This window comes from Cryptomeria japonica, unplaced genomic scaffold (assembly GCF_030272615.1).
Source record: "Cryptomeria japonica unplaced genomic scaffold, Sugi_1.0 HiC_scaffold_119, whole genome shotgun sequence".
Taxonomy (NCBI): Eukaryota; Viridiplantae; Streptophyta; class Pinopsida; order Cupressales; family Cupressaceae; genus Cryptomeria; species Cryptomeria japonica.
The window spans coordinates 7,501-30,000 of NW_026728941.1; the positions used below are offsets into that span (position 1 = coordinate 7,501).

At 61.0% G+C, this 22,500-nt stretch overlaps 2 non-coding genes across 2 annotated transcripts; both read left to right on the forward strand.

Annotated features, from left to right (window-relative positions):
• Positions 1-11,457: 11,457 nt before the first annotated feature.
• On the forward strand, positions 11,458-11,576 carry LOC131865787 (5S ribosomal RNA). The gene has a single exon (XR_009364460.1). It is a non-coding gene; the product is annotated as a 5S ribosomal RNA (ribosomal RNA).
• A 7,804-nt stretch (positions 11,577-19,380) lies between these two features.
• Positions 19,381-19,499, forward strand: LOC131865798 (5S ribosomal RNA). Its single transcript, XR_009364471.1, has one exon. It is a non-coding gene; the product is annotated as a 5S ribosomal RNA (ribosomal RNA).
• Positions 19,500-22,500: the final 3,001 nt, after the last annotated feature.

Below are 22,500 nucleotides of genomic sequence, written 5' to 3' on the forward strand. Positions count from 1 at the left end.
CCGCGACGCGTCCGACAAAGAGAACGTTCCAAGGCGGCAGAGGAGGTTACCAGCCGAAGGATGCAGTAGCAATAACAGGTATAGTTCCGCGGCGGCCGAGAAGACTCACTGCATAGGAATCGGGATGCGAGGCGAGGGATGCGGCGGGAAGGCCCCGACGGCTAAACGGAAGAGGCTGCAGGGCCGCCTCGGAATGGTCCAAGCATCGGATGCGATTGGGACGACTACCAGTGCCAACCCCTTATCCCGCGATGCGTCCGATACACAGATAGTTCCAAGGCGGCCGAGGAGCCTCACCGCATATCAATCGGGGTGCGAGGCGAGGGATGGGGCGGGAAGGCCCCAACGGCTAGACGGAAGAGGCTTCAGGGCCACCTCGGAATGGTCCAAGCATCGGACGCGCTTGGGGCGACTGCCAGTGCCAACCCCTTATCCCGCGATGCGTCCGATACACAGATGGTTCCAAGGCGGCCGAGGAGCCTCACCGCATAGCAATCGGGGGTGCGAGGCGAGGGATGGGGCGGGAAGGCCCCAACGGCTAGACGGAAGAGGCTTCAGGGCCGCCTAGGAATGGTCCAAGCATCGGACACGCTTGGGGCGACTACCAGTGACAGCCCCCTATCCCGCGATGCGTCCGATACGAAGATGGTTCCAAGGCGGCCGAGGAGCCTCACCGCATAGCAATCGGGGTGCGAGGTGGGGGATGCGGCGAGATGGCCCCAACGGCTAGACGGAAGAGGCCACAGGGCCGCGTCGGAATAGTCCAAGCATCGGACGCGCTTGGGGCGACTACCAGTGACAACCCCTTATCCCGCGATGCGTCCGATACGAAGATAGTTCCAAGGCGGCCGAGGAGCCTCACCGCATAGCAATCGGGGTGCGAGGTGGGGGATGCGGCGAGATGGCCCCAACGGCTAGACGGAAGAGGCTGCAGGGCCGCCTCGGAATAGTCCAAGCATCGGACGCGCTTGGGGCCACTACCAGTGACAACCCCTTATCCCGCGATGCGTCCGATACGAAGATAGTTCCAAGGCGGCCGAAGAGCCTCACCGCATAGCAATCGGGGTGCGAGGTGGGGGATGCGGCGAGATGGCCCCAACGGCTAGACGGAAGAGGCCACAGGGCCGCCTCGGAATAGTCCAAGCATCGGACGCGCTTGGGGCGACTACCAGTGACAACCCCTTATCCCGCGATGCGTCCGATACGAAGATAGTTCCCAGGCGGCCGAGGAGCCTCACCGCATAGCAATCGGGGTGCGAGGCGAGGGATGCGGCGAGATGGCCCCAAAGGCTAGACGGAAGAGGCTGCAGGGCTGCCTCGGAATAGTCCAAGCATCGGACGCGCTTGGGGCGACTACCACTGCCAACCCCTTATCCCGCGATGCGTCCGATACACAGATAGTTCCGAGGCGGCCGAGGAGGTGGGGGATGCAGCGAGATGGCCCCAACGGCTAGACGGAAGAGGCTGCAGGGCCGCCTCGGAATAGTCCAAGCATCGGACGCGCTTGGGGCGACTACCAGTGACAACCCCTTATCCCGCGATGCGTCCGATACACAGATAGTTCCGAGGCGGCCAAGGAGCCTCACCGCATAGCAATCGTGGTGCGAGGTGGGGGATGCGGCGAGATGGCCCCAACGGCTAGACGGAAGAGGCTGCAGGGCCGCCTCGGAATGGTCCAAGCATCGGATGCGCTTGGGGCGACTACCACTGCCAACCCCTTATCCCGCGATGCGTCCGATACACAGATAGTTCCAAGGCGGCCGAGGAGCCTCACAGCATAGCAATCAGGGTGCGAGGCGAGGGATGCGGCGAGAAAGCCCCAACGGCTAGAGGGAAGAGGCTTCAGGTCCGCCTCGGAATGGTCCAAGCATCGGACGCGCTTGGGGCGACTACCAGTGACAACCCCTTATCCCGCGACGCGTCCGATACACAGATAGTTCCAAGGCGGCCGAGGAGCCTCACCGCATAGCAATCGGGGTGCGAGGCGAGGGATGCGGCGAGAAGGACCCAACGGCTACACGGAAGAGGCTTCGGGGCCGCCTCGGAATGGTCCAAGCATCGGACGCGCTTGGGGCGACTACCAGTGACAACCCCTTATCCCGCGACGCGTCCGATACACAGATAGTTCCAAGGCGGCCGAGGAGCCTCACCGCATAGCAATCGGGGTGCGAGGCGAGGGATGCGGCGAGAAGGACCCAACGGCTACACGGAAGAGGCTTCGGGGCCGCCTCGGAATGGTCCAAGCATCGGACGCGCTTGGGGCGACTACCAGTGACAACCCCTTATCCCGCGACGCGTCCGATACACAGATAGTTCCAAGGCGGCCGAGGAGCCTCACCGCATAGCAATCGGGGTGCGAGGCGAGGGATGCGGCGAGAAGGACCCAACGGCTAGACGGAAGAGGCTTCGGGTCCGCCTCGGAATGGTCCAAGCATCGGACACGCTTGGGGCGACTACCAGTGACAACCCCTTATCCCGCGACGCGTCCGATACACAGATAGTTCCAAGGCGGCCGAGGAGCCTCACCGCATAGCAATCGGGGTGCGAGGCGAGGGATGCGGCGAGAAGGACCCAACGGCTAGACGGAAGAGGCTTCGGGTCCGCCTCGGAATGGTCCAAGCATCGGACGCGCTTGGGGCGACTACCAGTGACAACCCCTTATCCCGCGACGCGTCCGATACACAGATAGTTCCAAGGCGGCCGAGGAGCCTCACCGCATAGCAATCGGGGTGCGAGGCGAGGGATGCGGCGAGAAGGACCCAACGGCTAGACGGAAGAGGCTTCGGGTCCGCCTCGGAATGGTCCAAGCATCGGACGCGCTTGGGGCGACTACCAGTGACAACCCCTTATCCCGCGACGCGTCCGATACACAGATAGTTCCGAGGCGGCCGAGGAGCCTCACCGCATAGCAATCGGGGTGCGAGGCGAAGGATGCGGCGAGAAGGACCCAACGGCTAGACGGAAGAGGCTTCGGGTCCGCCTCGGAATGGTCCAAGCATCGGACGCGCTTGGGGCGACTACCAGTGACAACCCCTTATCCCGCGACGCGTCCGATACACAGATAGTTCCAAGGCGGCCGAGGAGCCTCACCGCATAGCAATCGGGGTGCGAGGCGAGGGATGCGGCGAGAAGGACCCAACGGCTAGACGGAAGAGGCTTCAGGGCCGCCTCGGAATGGTCCAAGCATCGAACGCGCTTGGGGCGACTACCAGTGACAACCCCTTATCCCGCGACGCGTCCGATACACAGATAGTTCCGAGGCGGCCGAGGAGCCTCACCGCATAGCAATCGGGGTGCGAGGCGAGGGATGCGGCGAGAAGGACCCAACGGCTAGACGGAAGAGGCTTCAGGGCCGCCTCGGAATGGTCCAAGCATCGAACGCGCTTGGGGCGACTACCAGTGACAACCCCTTATCCCGCGACGCGTCCGATACACAGATAGTTCCGAGGCGGCCGAGGAGCCTCACCGCATAGCAATCGGGGTGCGAGGCGAGGGATGCGGCGAGAAGGACCCAACGGCTAGACGGAAGAGGCTTCAGGGCCGCCTCGGAATGGTCCAAGCATCGGACGCGCTTGGGGCGACTACCAATGACAACCCCTTATCCCGCGACGCGTCCGATACACAGATAGTTCCGAGGCGGCCGAGGAGCCTCACCGCATAGCAATCGGGGTGCGAGGCGAGGGATGCGGCGAGAAGGACCCAACGGCTAGACGGAAGAGGCTTCAGGGCCGCCTCGGAATGGTCCAAGCATCGGACGCGCTTGGGGCGACTACCAGTGACAACCCCTTATCCCGCGACGCGTCCGATACACAGATAGTTCCGAGGCGGCCGAGGAGCCTCACCGCATAGCAATCGGGGTGCGAGGCGAGGGATGCGGCGAGAAGGACCCAACGGCTAGACGGAAGAGGCTTCAGGGCCGCCTCGGAATGGTCCAAGCATCGGACGCGCTTGGGGCGACTACCAGTGACAACCCCTTATCCCGCGACGCGTCCGATACACAGATAGTTCCGAGGCGGCCGAGGAGCCTCACCGCATAGCAATCGGGGTGCGAGGCGAGGGATGCGGCGAGAAGGACCCAACGGCTAGACGGAAGAGGCTTCAGGGCCGCCTCGGAATGGTCCAAGCATCGGACGCGCTTGGGGCGACTACCGTTGCCAACCCCTTATCCCGCGATGCGTCTGATACACAGATAGTTCCGAGGCGGCCGAGGAGCCTCACCGCATAGCAATCGGGTTGCGAGGCAGATTATTGGGAAGGGAACCCCCTGGGATGCGGCTCAAGCAGTGCCCAAAGGGACTGGAATGCGGAATCACATCGAGAGACCCAAATGCTATACGAGGGCTCAAATCGAATTATCGATTTGGCCACGACATGGACGCATCGGAACGACTACCTTTGCCGAACCACTCGCAATTGCATCCATACCGAAACCAATAGACATTTCCGTTAGAGCCCTCGCATAGCATTCGGGAATCTCGCATGCCCCTCTAAATCGACCAATGCTGGCGCTCAATGAAAATCCGAGCGCTACCACCGTTCGAGCGCCAGCATTGGTCGAGTTAGAGGGGCACGGGGGAGAATGCTCCAGTCAACACCTCCCCTATATAAGTTATTTGTCCGATTCTCGCACAACCGTAGTCTGCCTCGTCGAATCAAACAACGGTCCCAGATTCCGACTTCCGTTCCGTAGAGACCCAAAAGCTAGATGGAGGCTCGCAAGAAAGAGAGTCGGCGCATAGCAATCGGGTTTCTCGAACGTTTAGGGACCGAGCTCACTTGCGGATAGGGCAAAATCCGCCAAGCAACCCAAAAGCTAGACGGGGGCTCGAATCGAATCGCCTAGGCGGCCACAACAACGACGTGTTGGATCGACTACCAGTGCCAAACCATTCAGCAAGACTAGTCTGTGTCGAGGCCGGATAGAGATTCTCAGAGAGCGCCCGCATAGCATTTAGGAGACCTGCCGCGTCCCTCACACTCGACAAATGGTGGTGCACGTTTATAAATCCGAGCGATCCCAACCCTTTCAAGCACCAACATCGGTCGAGATAGAGGGGCACGGAGGGGGCTGCGTGAGACAACACAGTCCCCTATATAAGTTATTTGTCCGATTCTCACACATCCGAAGAATGGTCATCAAATCGGACAACAGCCCAAACTTCCGACTTCCGTCCCAGAAAGCCCAAGAGCTATCTAAAACGTTCATGGCCGGAACTCGATCGCGGCTATACCAGTCCGCCAAGCAACCCAAAAGCTAGACTGGAGCTCTAGTCGAATCACCTCTGTGGCCATTGCAAGGACGTGTTGGAGCGACTACCATTGCCGAACCATTCCGCAGGTCGAGTCCATACCAAGGCCGCATAGAGATTCACGATGAGCTCCTGCATAGCAATCAGGAGACTTGCCGTGTCCATCACAATCGATAAATCCTGGTGCAAGATTTTTGCATCCGAGCGCTCCAACCAGTCGAGCACCAGCATCAATCGACATAAACGGGCACGGGGGGAGGATGCTCGAGAACACTACCTCCCCTATATAAGTTATTTGTCCGATTCTCAAGCAGCCGAAGTCTGGTCATCGAATCGGGTCAAAGACCACAACTTCCGACTTTACCCACAATGCAAGTCATCGAATCGAACATCGGCCCCCGAGTCGGACTCCATGCGTATGTCAGGTCATCGGACCCAAATTCCGCCTTCCTGCGCATGGCGGGCCATCAATATCAACTCGGTCATCGGACCCAAACTCCGCCTTTTTGCGTATGGCACGCCTTCAAATCGGTCATCGGACCCAAATTCCGCCTTCCTGTGCATGGCGGGCCATCAACATCAACTCGGTCATCGGACCCAAATTCCGCCTTTCTGCGCATGGCACGCCATCAACTCGGTCATCGGACCCAAATTCCGCCTTCCTGCGCATGGCAGGTCATCGGACACAAATTCAGACCTCGCCAATATGCCTACGTATCGAATCGGTCATCGGACCCAACTTCCGACTTCATCCATACTGTAGGGTCTTTGAGGTTGGCGCGGTGCGCTCAACCCAGGGAGTCGACCCATCGAAGCATACACCTCCCCTATATAAGCTATTTGTCCGATTCCCACACCTGTGTAGTTTGCACCTCTGACCAGGACATCGACCCCAACTTCCGAACTCGACTGCAACGACGGCACCAGCGCCTTGGTGCGCACCTTGCGACGCACAGTCCCAACATTCGCCTTCCTGCACATGGCAGGTCATCGGACCCAAATTCCGACCTCGCGAGTATGCCTACATATCGAATCGGTCATCGGACCCAACTTCCGACTTCATCCATACCGTAGGGTCTTTGAGGTTGGCGCGGTGCGCTCAACCCGGGGAGTCGACCCAACGAAGCATACACCTCCCCTATATAAGCTATTTGTCCGATTCCCACACCTGTGTAGTTTGCACCTCCGATCAAGACATCGACCCCAACTTCCGAACTCGCCTCCAACGACCGAACCAGCGCCTTGGTGCGCACCTTGCAACGCACAGTGCCAACATTCGCCTTCCTGCACGTGGCAGGTCATCGGACCCAAATTCCGACCTCGCGAGTATGCCTACATATCGAATCGGTCATCGGACCCAACTTCCGACTTCATCCATACCGTAGGGTCTTTGAGGTTGGCGCGGTGCGCTCAACCCGGGGAGTCGACCCAACGAAGCATACACCTCCCCTATATAAGCTATTTGTCCGATTCCCACACCTGTGTAGCTTGCACCTCCGATCAGGACATCGACCCCAACTTCCGAACTCGACTAAAAAGACCGCACCAGCGCCTTGGTGTGCACCTTGCAACGCACAGTGTCAACATTCGCCTTCCTGCACATGGCAGGTCATCGGACCCAAATTCCGACCTCATGAGCATACCTACTAATCGAATCGGTCATCGGACCCAACTTCCGACTTCATCCATACCGTAGGGTCTTTGAGGTTGGCGCGGTGCGCTCAACCTGGGGAGTCGACCCATCGAAGCATACACCTCCCCTATATAAGCTATTTGTCCGATTCCGACACCTGTGTAGTTTGCACCTCCGCTCAGGACATCGACCCCAACTTCCGAACTCGCCTGCAACGACCGAACCAGCGCCTTGGTGCGCACCAAAAGTGCGCACTTTTGGAGGGCACTTTTGTGCGCTCCAAAGGTGCGCACTTTTGGAGGGCACTTTTCTGCGCTCCAAAGGTGCGCACTTTTGGAGGGCACTTTTTGGAGGGCACTTTTCTGCGCTCCAAAGGTGCGCACTTTTGGAGGGCACTTTTTGGAGGGCACTTTTCTGCGCTCCAAAGGTGCGCACTTTTGGAGGGCACTTTTTGGAGGGCACTTTTCTGCGCTCCAAAGGTGCGCACTTTTGGAGGGCACTTTTTGGAGGGCACTTTTCTGCGCTCCAAAGGTGCGCACTTTTGGAGGGCACTTTTTGGAGGGCACTTTTCTGCGCTCCAAAGGTGCGCACTTTTGGAGGGCACTTTTTGGAGGGCACTTTTCTGCGCTCCAAAGGTGCGCACTTTTGGAGGGCACTTTTTGGAGGGCACTTTTCTGCGCTCCAAAGGTGCGCACTTTTGGAGGGCACTTTTTGGAGGGCACTTTTCTGCGCTCCAAAGGTGCGCACTTTTGGAGGGCACTTTTTGGAGGGCACTTTTCTGCGCTCCAAAGGTGCGCACTTTTGGAGGGCACTTTTGTGCACTCCAAAGGTGCGCACTTTTGGAGGGCACTTTTCCTGTGCTCCAAAGGTGCACACCTAGGTGAGCACCTTCGACCACACCTTGTAGCACACCAAACTCTGACTTTCGACTTCATCCGCAATGCAGGGTCTTTGAGGTTGGCGCAATGCGCACAACCAGGGGAGTCGACCCATCAAACCCAACACCTCCCCTATATAAGCTATTTGTCTGATTCTCATACATGCGTAGCCTGCAGGAGCAATTAGGACATCGACCCCAACTTTCGGCTTCTAAACGAAAACAAGGTCTTTGAGGTTGGTGTAATGCGAACAACTAGGGGAGTCAACCCATCAAACCCAACACCTCCCCTATATAAGCTATTTGTCTGATTCTCATACATGTGTAGTCTACAGGAGCAATTAGGACATCGACCCCAACTTTTGACTTCTTAACGAAAACAAGGTCTTTGAGGTTGACGTAATGCGCACAACCAGGGGAGTCGACCCATCAAACCCAACACCTCCCCTATATAAGCTATTTGTCCGATTCTCATACATGTGTAGCCTGCAGGAGCCATTAGGACATTGACCCCAACTTTTGACTTCTTAACGAAAACAAGGTCTTTGAGGTTGGCGTAATGCGCACAACCAAGGGAGTTGACCCATCAAACCCAACACCTCCCCTATATAAGCTATTTGTCTGATTCTCATACATGTGTAGCCTGCAACAACGATTAGGACATCCACCCCAACTTCTGAATTCGTCTGCGTTGACCGCACCAAAGGTGCACGCCTTGGTGCTCACCAAAATCCGACTTCCGACTTCTTCTGCTATGCGGGGTCTTTGAGGTTGGCGCAGTGCGCACAACCAGGGGAGTCAACCCACCGAATGCAACACCTCCCCTATATAAGCTATTTGTCTGATTCTCATACATGCGTAGACTGCAGCAATGATTAGGACATCCACCCCAACTTTTGACTTCTTAAACAAGACAGGGTCTTTGAAGTTGGTGCAGTGCACACAACCAGGGGAGTCGACCCATCAAACGCAACACCTCCCCTATATAAAGCTATTTGTCCGATTCTCATACGTGTAGTCTGCAGCAGCGATTAGGACATCGACCCCAACTTCCGAATTCGTTTGCATTGACCGCACCAAAGGTGCACGCCTTGGTGTGCACCCTGGAGTGCACTTTGGTGCTCACCTCGGTGCACACTTTGGTGTGCACCTCGGTGTGCACCAAAGGTGCGCACCTTGGAGCGCACCAAAGGTGTACACTTTGGAGCGCACCACATAGGGTCTTTGAGAGGTTGGCGCAGTGCGCACACCAAGGTGGGTGTTGAGGTGCGTGCCGAGGTGGGTGGGTGCTAGGGTGCGCTCCATGGTGGGTGCCAGGGTGGGTGCGTGCTAGGGTGGATTCCAAAGAGGGTCATAGGGTGGGTGCCAAGGTGGGTTGGTGATATAGTGGGTTCAAAGGTGGGTACTAGGGTGGGTTCCAAGGTGGGTCACAAGTTGGGTGCCAGGATGCGTGGGTGTTAGGTTGGGTGCCAAGGTGGGCTCCTGCGTGGGTGGGTGCTAGGGTGGGTTTCAAGGTGGACGCGAGGGCGGGTGCCAAGGTGGGTAACAAGTTGGGTGTTAGGATGGGTGAGTGCTAGAGTGGGTGCCAAGGTGGGTGGGTGCTAAGGTGGATGCCAAGGTGGTTCACAGGGTGGGTGGGTTCTAGGGTGAGTTCCAAGGTGGGTCACAGGTTCAGTGCTAGGGTGGGTGTCAAGGCGGGTGTCGAGGTGCCTGGGTGCTAGGGTGTGGATGCCAATGTGGGTCATAGGGTGGGTACTAGGGTGGGCTGCAATGTGGGTGCCAAGGTGGGTAACATGCTCGGTGGGTTCTAAATTGGGTGCCAGGGTGGGTGTGCACCCACCTTGCCCGAGGTGGGTGCCAAGGTGCCAGTGTGGGTGGGTGCTAAGGTGGATGCCAAGGTGGGTGAGAAGGTGGGTGATAGGTTGAGTGGTAGGATGGGTGGGTGCCAAGATGGGTCACAGGGTGGGTGCAAGGGTGGGTAGGTGCTAGGGTTGGTGTCAGGGTGGGTGGGTGCTAGGTTGGGTTCCAAGGTGGGTGCGAGGGTGAGTGTCAAGGTGGGTCACAGGTTAGGTGCTAGGATGGGTGAGTGCTAGGGTGCAAAGGTGCCAGGGTGGGTGCTAGGATGGGTCGATGCTAGGGTGAGTGGCAAGGTGGGTCCACAAGTGTCAAGGTGGGTGCCGAGGTGGGTGCCAAGTCGGCGACTGCTATGGTGGATGCCAAGGTGGGTCACGGGGTGGGTGCCAAGTTGCTAGGTTGGGTTCCAAGGTGGGTGCCAACGTGGGTGCTAGGGTGCGTGGGTTAAAGGGTGTGTCACAACGTGGGTGCCAGGATGGGTGCGCACCCACACTGGCCAAGACGGGTGCGGGTGCAAGGTTGGGTTCCAAGCCCGGTCACAGGCTGGGTGCTAGGATGGGTGGGTGCCAAGGTGGGCACCAGGGTGGGTGCACCCACCCTGGCCAAGGTGGGTCACGGGGTGGGTCCTAGGGTGGGTAACGGGGTGGGTACTAAGGTGCGTGCCAAGGTGGGTCATAGGGTGGGTGCCAAGGTGGGCACCAGGGTGGGTGTGCACCAACCCTAGCCAGGGTAGGTCACGGGGTGGTTGTCGGGGTGGGCGTCAAGGAGCCAAGGTGGGTGGCAAGTAGCCAAGTTGCGTGCCAAGGTGGGTGTCGGGGTGGGTGCCAAGGATCCAAGGTGGGTGCCAAGGAACCAAGGTGGGTGTCTGGGTGGGTGCCGAGGTGGGAGCCAGGGTGGGTCCCAAGGTGAGTGCAAAGGTGGGTGCCAGGGTCAAGGTGAGTGCCAATGTGGGTTCCAAGGTGCCAGGGTCAGGGTGAGTGCCAATGTGGGTTCAAAGGTGCTAAGTTGGGTGCGAGGTTGGGTGCGAGGGTGGGTGGGTGCCAAGGTGTGCTAGGTGGAAGCCCGGGTGGGTCGGCATCCCATGGGTGTCGAGTTGGGTGCCTGATGGGTGCTTCTTGTCAAGTTTTAGTCGTCGGGACTCATTTCGAGCCTTAGAGGTCGTTTCTTGTCCGGTTGCCCTGTCTTCGACCTGGGAACCCAATTTTGGTCCTCGGGTCCCATTTTTTTTTGTCTCGCATCCCACTTTTGGCCTGTGGCCTTTTCGGGGTCGATTCTCGTTTTGGGCATCAGAGCATGTTTCTTCTCCTAAAACCCAATATTTGTTTATTAAGTCTCGGAACACATTTTTGTTCTCGTGGACCCATCATGGGTCTTGGAACGCATTTGTGGTCCTTGGGTCCCATTTTGCATCCCGAAACTTGTGTTTTGGTGCTTGATCCCTATTTTGGGTGCCCACCTTGCACCAAGTGCGCACCCGGGGCAAACCGAGCGCCTTGGTGCACCGGGGCAAGATCGAGCGTGCACCCGAGGCGCCCCGAACATGCACCAAGGTGCACTCGGCCCACATGTGAGCGCAGGTCGTTGCGCCCGAGGTGGTGTGTGGGCACCGCGTTGCAGACGGGACACTGCACGCACACGACGCCCCCTCCAGGTGCACGCACGTAGGCCGGGCCGGGTGCACACCCGACGCCCTAGCAAGGTGCGCGCACCCGGGCAGGGCTCACACTTGGCGAACGGGGCGCACTTCGCGAGGGAGGGTGTGCACCTCGACGGGGGTGGGTGGCCGGGGTGGATTCGCACGTGGGTCGCGGTTTGCTAAGTACACACTGCGACAAGCTCATAACGGGTGCGATCATACCAGCGTTAGTGCACCGGATCCCATCAGAACTCCGCAGTTAAGCGCGCTTGGGCCGGAGTAGTACTGGGATGGGTGACCTCCCGGGAAGTCCCGGTGTTGCACCCTTTTTTAGTTTTTCGCCGGGCGTCGCAATGCTATTTGAATAAACCTTTTGCCCGTTTGCGTTCTCGTCGGGGCCGGGCCGGGCCGGGGTGCGCTGCCCGCACTACCGCGCGCGCGGGGGCGACACCGAGCGCGCACCCGAGGCGCCCCGAGCACACAGGCCACGGTGCAACCCGGGCGTTGTGCGCGCACCCCGGTGCGCCCGAGGTGCTGCGCGCGCACCCAGGTGAAATCGGTGTGCACCTCGGCCAGTGCGCGCTCGGTCGAGTCGCGCACGTTGGCCAAGGTGCACGGTGATGTTTCTTACTCTAAGGTTCCGCACCAGACGCCCGGGACAGGTGAGCGAAGCTGGGCGGGGCCGGGTGCGCGGCCGGGGCAGGTGCACGCAGCTGGAGAGAGCTTTGGAGCACACTTCGGAGCGCACCAATGATGCGCTCCATTCAAAAGTTTCCTGAAAAGGCAAAAAAAGTTGAGATTATAGAATTTCCCACTTGAGAGATTGTAAAAAAAAAAAATTTAAAATGAAGGAAACGCGGGTGCCAAGGTGTGCGCAGCCCAGCCAAGGTGTGCGCACCAAGGCGCCCACCCTGGCGAAGGTGCACGCAAGGTGCGCACCCGAGGCAAACCGGACAATTAACCCAACTTTCGACTTCGCGCGCACCTTGGAGCGCACTTCGGAGCGCTCCTTGGTGCGCACCAATCTTGGGCACCTCGGAGTGCACCATGGCGCCCACCAAGGTGCGCACCCGGGGCAAACCGAGCTCCGACTTCGTGCGCACCTTGGAGCGCACGAAAGGTGCGCACCATGGCGCCCACCAAGGTGCGCAGCCCAGCCAAGGCGTGCGCATCAAGGTGCGCACCCTGGCGAAGGTGCGCACCCGGGGCAAACCGAGCTCCGACTTCGTGCGCACCTTGGAGCGCACAAAAGGTGCGCAACCCAGCCAAGGTGTGCGCACCCCGGTCAAACCGAGCTCCGAATCGTGCGCACCAGAGGTGCACGCCATCGTGCGCACCTTGGAGCACACTTCGGAGCCCTCCTTGGTGCGCGCCGATGTTGCGCACCTCGGAGCGCACCCGGGGAAAACAATGCAATTAACCCGACTTTCGACTTCGTGGGCACCTCGGAGCGCTCTCGGGTTCGCACCTCGGAGCACACCGAGGTGCGCACCTTTGATGCGCTGCCTTCACCAATTTCCAGAAAAGGCAAGAAAACATTGAGAAGGTGTGCGCACCGAGGTGCCCACCCTGGCGAAGGTGCACGCGAGGTGCGCACCCGGGGCAAACCGGGCTCCGACTTCGTGCACGCCGCACCTTGGAGCACACTTCGGAGCGCTCCTTGGTGCGCACCAGGGCGCGCAACCCAGCCGAGGTGCCCACCCCGGCGAAGGTGCACGCGAGGTGCGCACCCGGGGCAAACCGGGCTCCGACTTCGTGCACGCCATGGTGCCCACCGCGGCGAAGGTGCACGCGAGGTGCGCACCCGGGGCAAACCGGGCTCCGACTTCGTGCACGCCGCACCTTGGAGCACACTTCGGAGCGCTCCTTGGTGCGCACCATGGTGCCCACCAGGGCGCGCAACCCCGCCGAAGGTGCACGCGAGGTGCGCACCCGGGGCAAACCGGGCTCCGACTTCGTGCACGCCGCACCTTGGAGCACACTTCGGAGCGCTCCTTGGTGCGCACCATGGTGCCCACCAGGGCGCGCAACCCCGCCGAAGGTGCACGCGAGGTGCGCACCCGGGGCAAACCGGGCTCCGACTTCGTGCACGCCATGGTGCGCACCGCGGCGAAGGTGCGCACCCGGGGCAAACCGGGCTCCGACTTCGTGCACGCCGCACCTTGGAGCACACTTCGGAGCGCTCCTTGGTGCGCACCAGGGCGCGCAACCCAGCCGAGGTGCCCACCCCGGCGAAGGTGCACGCGAGGTGCGTACCCGGGGCAAACCGGGCTCCGACTTCGTGCACGCCGCACCTTGGAGCACACTTCGGAGCGCTCCTTGGTGCGCACCATGGTGCCCACCAGGCCGCGCAACCCAGCCAAGGTGTGCGCACCAAGGTGCACGCGAGGTGCGCACCCGGGGCAAACCGGGGTCCGACTTCGTGCACGCCGCACCTTGGAGCACACATCGGGGCGCTCCCGGGTTCGCACCGGCGTTGCGCACCGTGGTGGGCACCTCGGAGCACACCAAGGTGGGCAGCGAGGTGCGCACCTTTGATGCGATGCCTTCACTAATTTCCATAAAAGGCAAAAAAAAAACGAGATTTTAAAATTTCCGTTTTGAAAGATAGTGAGAAAAAGGGAATGCTGGTGCCATCTTGAGCCCGCCCTGGTGCGCAGCCCAGCCAAGGTGTGCGCACCAAGGTGCCCACCCTGGCGAAGGTGCGCGCCCGGGCAATTAACCCAACTTCCAACTTCGCGCGCGCCAGGGTGGGAGCGCACCCAACAACCGGGCCTGGGAAGAGCCAATGCGAGAAACCCCACCAAACGCTCTGACAAAAAAAGAGGGGGCGCTCCAGTAACCCCGCTTCGGAGCGCACCCTGGGCAAACCCAGCCAAGGTGCCCACCCCGGCCAAGGTGCAGGCGAGGTGCGCACCCGGGGCAAACCGGGCTCCGACAACGTGCACGCCGCACCTTGGAGCACACTTCGTAGCGCTCCCGGGTGCGCACCTCAGAGCACACCAAGGTGGGCAGCGAGGTGCGCACCTTTGATGCGCTGCCTTCACTAATTTCCAGAAAAGGCAAAAAAAAAAGGAGATTTTAAAATTTCCGTTTTGAAAGATAGTGAAAAAAACGGAACGCGCGTGCCATCTTGAGCCCGCCCTGGTGCGCAGCCCAGGTAAGGTGCCCACCCTGGCAAAGGTGCGCACCCGGGCAATTAACCCTACTTCCGACTTCGTGCGCGCCAGGGTGGCAACCGGGCCTCGGAAGAGCCAATGCGAGAAACCCCACCAAACGCTCCGACAAAAAAAGAGGCGGCGCTCCAATAACCCCGCTTCGGAGCGCAGCCGGGGCAAACCCAGCCAAGGTGCCCACCCCGACGAAGGTGCACGCGAGGTGCGCACCCGGGGCAAACCGGGCTCCGACAACGTGCACGCAGCACCTTGGAGCACACTTCGAAGCACTCCCGGGTGCCCACCGGCGTTGCGCACCGTGGTGGGCAGCGAGGTGCGCACCTTTGATGCGCTGCCTTCACTAATTTCCAGAAAAAGGCAAAAAAAAATGAGATTTTAAAATTTCCGTTTTGAAAGATAGTGAAAAAAAAGGAACGCGGGTGCCATCTTGAGCCCGCCCTGGTGCGCAGCCCAGGCAAGGCATGCGCACCAAGGTGCCCACCCGAGGTGCACACCCGGGGCAAACCGGGCTCCGACTTCGTGCAGGCCGCACCTTGGAGCACACTTCGGAGCGCTCCTTGGTGCGCACCATGGTGCCCACCAGGGCGCGCAACCCAGCCAAGGTCTGCACACCAAGGTGCCCACCCCGGCGAAGGTGCACGCGAGGTGCGCACCCGGGGCAAACCGGGCTCCGACTTCGTGCACGCCATGGTGCCCACCGCGGCGAAGGTGCACGCGAGGTGCGCACCCGGGGCAAACCGGGCTCCGACTTCGTGCACGCCGCACCTTGGAGCACACTTCGGAGCGCTCCTTGGTGCGCACCATGGTGCCCACCAGGGCGCGCAACCCAGCCAAGGTGTGCGCACCAAGGTGCACGCGAGGTGCGCACCCGGGGCAAACCGGGGTCCGACTTCGTGCACGCCGCACCTTGGAGCACACATCGGAGCGCTCCCAGGTTCGCACCAGCGTTGCGCACCTTTGATGCGCTGCCTTCACTAATTTCCAGAAAAGGCAAAAAAAAACGATATTTTAAAATTTCCGTTCTGAAAGATAGTGAAAAAAACGGAACGCGGGTGCCATCTTGAGCCCTTCCTGGTGCGCAGCCCAGGCAAGTTGTGCGCACCAAGGTGCCCACCCTGGCGGAGGTGCGCGCCCGGGGCAAACCGGGCTCCGACTTCGTGCACTGCATGGTGCCCACCAAGGCGCGCAACCCAGCCAAGGTGCCCACCGCAGCGAAGGTGCACGCGAGGTGCACACCCGGGGCAAACCGGGCTCCGACTTCGTGCACGCCGCACCTTGGAGCACACTTCAGAGCGCTCCTTGGTGCGCACCAGGGCGCGCAACCCAGCCGAGGTGCCCACCCCGGCGAAGGTGCACGCGAGGTGCGCACCCGGGGCAAACCGGGCTCCGACTTCGTGCACGCCATGGTGCCCACCGCGGCGAAGGTGCGCACCCGGGGCAAACCGGGCTCCGACTTCGTGCACGCCGCACCTTGGAGCACACTTCGGAGCGCTCCTTGGTGCGCACCATGGTGCCCACCAGGCCGCGCAACCCAGCCAAGGTGTGCGCACCAAGGTGCACGCGAGGTGCGCACCCGGGGCAAACCGGGGTCCGACTTCGTGCACGCCGCACCTTGGAGCACACATCGGGGCGCTCCCGGGTTCGCACCGGCGTTGCGCACCGTGGTGGGCACCTCGGAGCACACCAAGGTGGGCAGCGAGGTGCGCACCTTTGATGCGATGCCTTCACTAATTTCCATAAAAGGCAAAAAAAAAACGAGATTTTAAAATTTCCGTTTTGAAAGATAGTGAGAAAAAGGGAATGCTGGTGCCATCTTGAGCCCGCCCTGGTGCGCAGCCCAGCCAAGGTTTGCGCACCAAGGTGCCCACCCTGGCGAAGGTGCGCGCCCGGGCAATTAACCCAACTTCCAACTTCGCGCGCGCCAGGGTGGGAGCGCACCCAACAACCGGGCCTGGGAAGAGCCAATGCGAGAAACCCCACCAAACTCTCTGACAAAAAAAGAGGGGGCGCTCCAGTAACCCCGCTTCGGAGCGCACCCTGGGCAAACCCAGCCAAGGTGCCCACCCCGGCCAAGGTGCAGGCGAGGTGCGCACCCGGGGCAAACCGGGCTCCGACAACGTGCACGCCGCACCTTGGAGCACACTTCGTAGCGCTCCCGGGTGCGCACCTCAGAGCACACCAAGGTGGGCAGCGAGGTGCGCACCTTTGATGCGCTGCCTTCACTAATTTCCAGAAAAGGCAAAAAAAAAAGGAGATTTTAAAATTTCCGTTTTGAAAGATAGTGAAAAAAACGGAACGCGCGTGCCATCTTGAGCCCGCCCTGGTGCGCAGCCCAGGTAAGGTGCCACCCTGGCAAAGGTGCGCACCCGGGCAATTAACCCTACTTCCGACTTCGTGCGCGCCAGGGTGGCAACCGGGCCTCGGAAGAGCCAATGCGAGAAACCCCACCAAACGCTCCGACAAAAAAAGAGGCGGCGCTCCAATAACCCCGCTTCGGAGCGCAGCCGGGGCAAACCAAGCCAAGGTGCCCACCCCGACGAAGGTGCACGCGAGGTGCGCACCCGGGGCAAACCGGGCTCCGACAACGTGCACGCAACACCTTGGAGCACACTTCGAAGCACTCCCGGGTGCCCACCGGCGTTGCGCACCGTGGTGGGCAGCGAGGTGCGCACCTTTGATGCGCTGCCTTCACTAATTTCCAGAAAAAGGCAAAAAAAAATGAGATTTTAAAATTTCCGTTTTGAAAGATAGTGAAAAAAAAGGAACGCGGGTGCCATCTTGAGCCCGCCCTGGTGCGCAGCCCAGGCAAGGCATGCGCACCAAGGTGCCCACCCGAGGTGCACACCCGGGGCAAACCGGGCTCCGACTTCGTGCAGGCCGCACCTTGGAGCACGCTTCGGAGCGCTCCTTGGTGCGCACCATGGTGCCCACCAGGGCGCACCCGGGGCAAACCGGGCTCCGACTTTGTGCACGCCGCACCTTGGAGCACACATCGGAGCGCTCCCAGGTTCGCACCAGCGTTGCGCACCTTTGATGCGCTGCCTTCACTAATTTCCAGAAAAGGCAAAAAAAAACGATATTTTAAAATTTCCGTTCTGAAAGATAGTGAAAAAAACGGAACGCGGGTGCCATCTTGAGCCCTTCCTGGTGCGCAGCCCAGGCAAGTTGTGCGCACCAAGGTGCCCACCCTGGCGGAGGTGCGCGCCCGGGGCAAACCGGGCTCCGACTTCGTGCACTGCATGGTGCCCACCAAGGCGCGCAACCCAGCCAAGGTGCCCACCGCAGCGAAGGTGCACGCGAGGTGCGCACCCGAGGTGCACACCCGGGGCAAACCGGGCTCCGACTTCGTGCACGCCGCACCTTGGAGCACACTTCAGAGCGCTCCTTGGTACGCACCAGGGCGCGCAACCCAGCCAAGGTGCTCACCCCGGCGAAGGTGCACGCGAGGTGCGCACCCGGGGCAAACCGGGCTCGGACTTCGTGCACGCCGCACCTTGGAGCACACATCGGAGCGCTCCCGGGTTCGCACCAGCATTGCGCACCTTTGATGCGCTGCCTTCACTAATTTCCAGAAAAGGCAAAAAAAAGAAAAAAATGAGATTTTAAAATTTCCGTTTTGAAAGATAGTGAAAAAAACGGAACGCGGGTGCCATCTTGAGCCCGCCCTGGTGTGCAGCCCAGGCAAGTTGTGCGCACCAAGGCACCCACCCTGGCCAAGGTGGGTCACGGGGTGGGTCCTAGGGTGGGTAACGGGGTGGGTACTAAGGTGCGTGCCAAGGTGGGTCATAGGGTGGGTGCCAAGGTGGGCACCAGGGTGGGTGTGCACCAACCCTAGCCAGGGTAGGTCACGGGGTGGTTGTCGGGGTGGGCGTCAAGGAGCCAAGATGGGTGGCAAGTAGCCAAGTTGCGTGCCAAGGTGGGTGTCGGGGTGGGTGCCAAGGATCCAAGGTGGGTGCCAAGGAACCAAGGTGGGTGTCTGGGTGGGTGCCGAGGTGGGAGCCAGGGTGGGTCCCAAGGTGAGTGCAAAGGTGGGTGCCAGGGTCAAGGTGAGTGCCAATGTGGGTTCCAAGGTGCCAGGGTCAGGGTGAGTGCCAATGTGGGTTCAAAGGTGCTAAGTTGGGTGCGAGGTTGGGTGCGAGGGTGGGTGGGTGCCAAGGTGTGCTAGGTGGAAGCCCGGGTGGGTCGGCATCCCATGGGTGTCGAGTTGGGTGCCTGATGGGTGCTTCTTGTCAAGTTTTAGTCGCCGGGACTCATTTCGAGCCTTAGAGGTCGTTTCTTGTCCGGTTGCCCTGTCTTCGACCTGGGAACCCAATTTTGGTCCTCGGGTCCCATTTTTTTTTGTCTCGCATCCCACTTTTGGCCTGTGGCCTTTTCGGGGTCGATTCTCGTTTTGGGCATCAGAGCATGTTTCTTCTCCTAAAACCCAATATTTGTTTATTAAGTCTCGGAACACATTTTTGTTCTCGTGGACCCATCATGGGTCTTGGAACGCATTTGTGGTCCTTGGGTCCCATTTTGCATCCCGAAACTTGTGTTTTGGTGCTTGATCCCTATTTTGGGTGCCCACCTTGCACCAAGTGCGCACCCGGGGCAAACCGAGCGCCTTGGTGCACCGGGGCAAGATCGAGCGTGCACCCGAGGCGCCCCGAACATGCACCAAGGTGCACTCGGCCCACATGTGAGCGCAGGTCGTTGCGCCCGAGGTGGTGTGTGGGCACCGCGTTGCAGACGGGACACTGCACGCACACGACGCCCCCTCCAGGTGCACGCACGTAGGCCGGGCCGGGTGCACACCCGACGCCCTAGCAAGGTGCGCGCACCCGGGCAGGGCTCACACTTGGCGAACGGGGCGCACTTCGCGAGGGAGGGTGTGCACCTCGACGGGGGTGGGTGGCCGGGGTGGATTCGCACGTGGGTCGCGGTTTGCTAAGTACACACTGCGACAAGCTCATAACGGGTGCGATCATACCAGCGTTAGTGCACCGGATCCCATCAGAACTCCGCAGTTAAGCGCGCTTGGGCCGGAGTAGTACTGGGATGGGTGACCTCCCGGGAAGTCCCGGTGTTGCACCCTTTTTTAGTTTTTCGCCGGGCGTCGCAATGCTATTTGAATAAACCTTTTGCCCGTTTGCGTTCTCGTCGGGGCCGGGCCGGGCCGGGGTGCGCTGCCCGCACTACCGCGCGCGCGGGGGCGACACCGAGCGCGCACCCGAGGCGCCCCGAGCACACAGGCCACGGTGCAACCCGGGCGTTGTGCGCGCACCCCGGTGCGCCCGAGGTGCTGCGCGCGCACCCAGGTGAAATCGGTGTGCACCTCGGCCAGTGCGCGCTCGGTCGAGTCGCGCACGTTGGCCAAGGTGCACGGTGATGTTTCTTACTCTAAGGTTCCGCACCAGACGCCCGGGACAGGTGAGCGAAGCTGGGCGGGGCCGGGTGCGCGGCCGGGGCAGGTGCACGCAGCTGGAGAGAGCTTTGGAGCACACTTCGGAGCGCACCAATGATGCGCTCCATTCAAAAGTTTCCTGAAAAGGCAAAAAAAGTTGAGATTATAGAATTTCCCACTTGAGAGATTGTAAAAAAAAAAAATTTAAAATGAAGGAAACGCGGGTGCCAAGGTGTGCGCAGCCCAGCCAAGGTGTGCGCACCAAGGCGCCCACCCTGGCGAAGGTGCACGCAAGGTGCGCACCCGAGGCAAACCGGACAATTAACCCAACTTTCGACTTCGCGCGCACCTTGGAGCGCACTTCGGAGCGCTCCTTGATGCGCACCAATCTTGGGCACCTCGGAGTGCACCATGGCGCCCACCAAGGTGCGCACCCGGGGCAAACCGAGCTCCGACTTCGTGCGCACCTTGGAGCGCACGAAAGGTGCGCACCATGGCGCCCACCAAGGTGCGCAGCCCAGCCAAGGCGTGCGCATCAAGGTGCGCACCCTGGCGAAGGTGCGCACCCGGGGCAAACCGAGCTCCGACTTCGTGCGCACCTTGGAGCGCACAAAAGGTGCGCAACCCAGCCAAGGTGTGCGCACCCCGGTCAAACCGAGCTCCGAATCGTGCGCACCAGAGGTGCACGCCATCGTGCGCACCTTGGAGCACACTTCGGAGCCCTCCTTGGTGCGCGCCGATGTTGCGCACCTCGGAGCGCACCCGGGGAAAACAATGCAATTAACCCGACTTTCGACTTCGTGGGCACCTCGGAGCGCTCTCGGGTTCGCACCTCGGAGCACACCGAGGTGCCCACCCTGGCGAAGGTGCACGCGAGGTGCGCACCCGGGGCAAACCGGGCTCCGACTTCGTGCACGCCGCACCTTGGAGCACACTTCGGAGCGCTCCTTGGTGCGCACCAGGGCGCGCAACCCAGCCGAGGTGCCCACCCCGGCGAAGGTGCACGCGAGGTGCGCACCCGGGGCAAACCGGGCTCCGACTTCGTGCACGCCATGGTGCCCACCGCGGCGAAGGTGCACGCGAGGTGCGCACCCGGGGCAAACCGGGCTCCGACTTCGTGCACGCCGCACCTTGGAGCACACTTCGGAGCGCTCCTTGGTGCGCACCATGGTGCCCACCAGGGCGCGCAACCCCGCCGAAGGTGCACGCGAGGTGCGCACCCGGGGCAAACCGGGCTCCGACTTCGTGCACGCCGCACCTTGGAGCACACTTCGGAGCGCTCCTTGGTGCGCACCATGGTGCCCACCAGGGCGGGCAACCCCGCCGAAGGTGCACGCGAGGTGCGCACCCGGGGCAAACCGGGCTCCGACTTCGTGCACGCCATGGTGCGCACCGCGGCGAAGGTGCGCACCCGGGGCAAACCGGGCTCCGACTTCGTGCACGCCGCACCTTGGAGCACACTTCGGAGCGCTCCTTGGTGCGCACCAGGGCGCGCAACCCAGCCGAGGTGCCCACCCCGGCGAAGGTGCACGCGAGGTGCGTACCCGGGGCAAACCGGGCTCCGACTTCGTGCACGCCGCACCTTGGAGCACACTTCGGAGCGCTCCTTGGTGCGCACCATGGTGCCCACCAGGCCGCGCAACCCAGCCAAGGTGTGCGCACCAAGGTGCACGCGAGGTGCGCACCCGGGGCAAACCGGGGTCCGACTTCGTGCACGCCGCACCTTGGAGCACACATCGGGGCGCTCCCGGGTTCGCACCGGCGTTGCGCACCGTGGTGGGCACCTCGGAGCACACCAAGGTGGGCAGCGAGGTGCGCACCTTTGATGCGATGCCTTCACTAATTTCCATAAAAGGCAAAAAAAAAACGAGATTTTAAAATTTCCGTTTTGAAAGATAGTGAGAAAAAGGGAATGCTGGTGCCATCTTGAGCCCGCCCTGGTGCGCAGCCCAGCCAAGGTGTGCGCACCAAGGTGCCCACCCTGGCGAAGGTGCGCGCCCGGGCAATTAACCCAACTTCCAACTTCGCGCGCGCCAGGGTGGGAGCGCACCCAACAACCGGGCCTGGGAAGAGCCAATGCGAGAAACCCCACCAAACGCTCTGACAAAAAAAGAGGGGGCGCTCCAGTAACCCCGCTTCGGAGCGCACCCTGGGCAAACCCAGCCAAGGTGCCCACCCCGGCCAAGGTGCAGGCGAGGTGCGCACCCGGGGCAAACCGGGCTCCGACAACGTGCACGCCGCACCTTGGAGCACACTTCGTAGCGCTCCCGGGTGCGCACCTCAGAGCACACCAAGGTGGGCAGCGAGGTGCGCACCTTTGATGCGCTGCCTTCACTAATTTCCAGAAAAGGCAAAAAAAAAAGGAGATTTTAAAATTTCCGTTTTGAAAGATAGTGAAAAAAACGGAACGCGCGTGCCATCTTGAGCCCGCCCTGGTGCGCAGCCCAGGTAAGGTGCCCACCCTGGCAAAGGTGCGCACCCGGGCAATTAACCCTACTTCCGACTTCGTGCGCGCCAGGGTGGCAACCGGGCCTCGGAAGAGCCAATGCGAGAAACCCCACCAAACGCTCCGACAAAAAAAGAGGCGGCGCTCCAATAACCCCGCTTCGGAGCGCAGCCGGGGCAAACCCAGCCAAGGTGCCCACCCCGACGAAGGTGCACGCGAGGTGCGCACCCGGGGCAAACCGGGCTC